Source organism: Epinephelus fuscoguttatus, linkage group LG3 (assembly GCF_011397635.1).
Source record: "Epinephelus fuscoguttatus linkage group LG3, E.fuscoguttatus.final_Chr_v1".
In the NCBI taxonomy this organism is placed as follows: Eukaryota; Metazoa; Chordata; class Actinopteri; order Perciformes; family Serranidae; genus Epinephelus; species Epinephelus fuscoguttatus.
Genome location: NC_064754.1, coordinates 1137177 through 1139032, shown reverse-complemented (window position 1 = coordinate 1139032; position 1856 = coordinate 1137177).

Here is a 1856-nt window from a genome sequence, read left to right as displayed (position 1 = left end):
TGATATTTTAAAATCTACAAGTTCAGAAAATTTGAGTGCCTGTGAGTTTATGAATCATGTATTCTGACAACATAAACTAATTTATTTACAGCCCAAAGAGTCACTGCAGAAAAAAATGAAAGACAATAAAATACAGCCAGGTTAGTGGACAGATGATTTATTGTCATTTCTTCCGGACAGAAAATCAATACTTGGACATTTTAACAACTGTGTAACTTCTTTGACATTACTTGGTGGTCACAAATTTTATTTACCTGCACTGGTCCCCTGTGACAGTAGGACTGGTGATAAATTCCTGAGCTGCACAACATTTATTGTTTTCTGTTGGCCAGCTGAGAGGTTTGTGTTGCACTTACAACACCTGGCCAGAGGGTGGCAGTATATGCCGAGATGCACTGGGCTCCAACTACAGCATCAAAACCCATCTATACACAAGAAAATAGCGTTTAAATTTATAATAAAATGAAGTGACCACTATGCATGAGGGGTTAGCACCAAATCTGTGTACCAGATGGTGTCATCCCAAAAATGCTGCAACAACACAACTGAGCATGAGAGCGGTCATCACATACTTCCATCATCATGTTCTCAGCCCCAGGACGCTCTAAACTTTACAGGGTTGAATAGGCGTCTGACCAGAACACAAAGATTATTACAGATTTATGATCAGTAAATCTGGACTCACAGCACTGAGCAGCGTCTCTGATAAACCTTCCAGCTTTGAAACATCCTGTTGACCTGCTGTCCCCCCAAAAAGGACAGCGAAGGGTCTATGTGGGTCTCAGAGGGTTAATAGTGTTTCAGCAGCTTCTTCTTCTGTAATGTGATTTTACTGTTTCACCTCCTTGAGCAACTTTGTGCTGAAGTGTAAGTGAAGCTCCAGCAGGTGCCACCGTTTCATCTCTTATTAAACACACAGTGTTCTGATGCTGCTGCCTGTCATTAAAAACATGTCACTTTATATCCCAGAGTTCATAGTTACAGCTGATGACCTCCTGATCCAACTGATGACCTCCTGATCCAGCTGATGACCTCCTGATCCAGCTGATGACCTCCTGATCCAGCTGATGACCTCCTGATCCAGCTGATGACCTCCCGATCCAACTGATGACCTCCCGATCCAGCTGATGACCTCCCGATCCAACTGATGACCTCCTGATCCAACTGATGACCTCCTGATCCAGCTGATGACCTCCCGATCCAGCTGATGACCTCCCGATCCAACTGATGACCTCCCGATCCAGCTGATGACCTCCTGATCCAGCTGATGACCTCCCGATCCAGCTGATGACCTCCCGATCCAGCTGATGACCTCCTGATCCAACTGATGACCTCCTGATCCAACTGATGACCTCCCGATCCAGCTGATGACCTCCCGATCCAGCTGATGACCTCCCGATCCAGCTGATGACCTCCTGATCCAACTGATGACCTCCTGATCCAACTGATGACCTCCCGATCCAGCTGATGACCTCCCGATCCAGCTGATGACCTCCTGATCCAACTGATGACCTCCTGATCCAACTGATGACCTCCTGATCCAGCTGATGACCTCCCGATCCAACTGATGACCTCCCGATCCAACTGATGACCTCCTGATCCAACTGATGACCTCCCGATCCAACTGATGACCTCCCGATCCAGCTGATGACCTCCTGATCCAACTGATGACCTCCCGATCCAACTGATGACCTCCCGATCCAGCTGATGACCTCCTGATCCAACTGATGACCTCCCGATCCAACTGATGACCTCCTGATCCAGCAAACACCTGCAGCATTCAGAGGATTTCTGGCTTTCATGGGTAGATTGGCAGTCAGGGGGTTTCACAGCACTTTCCAGAGCAGAGGAGGTCA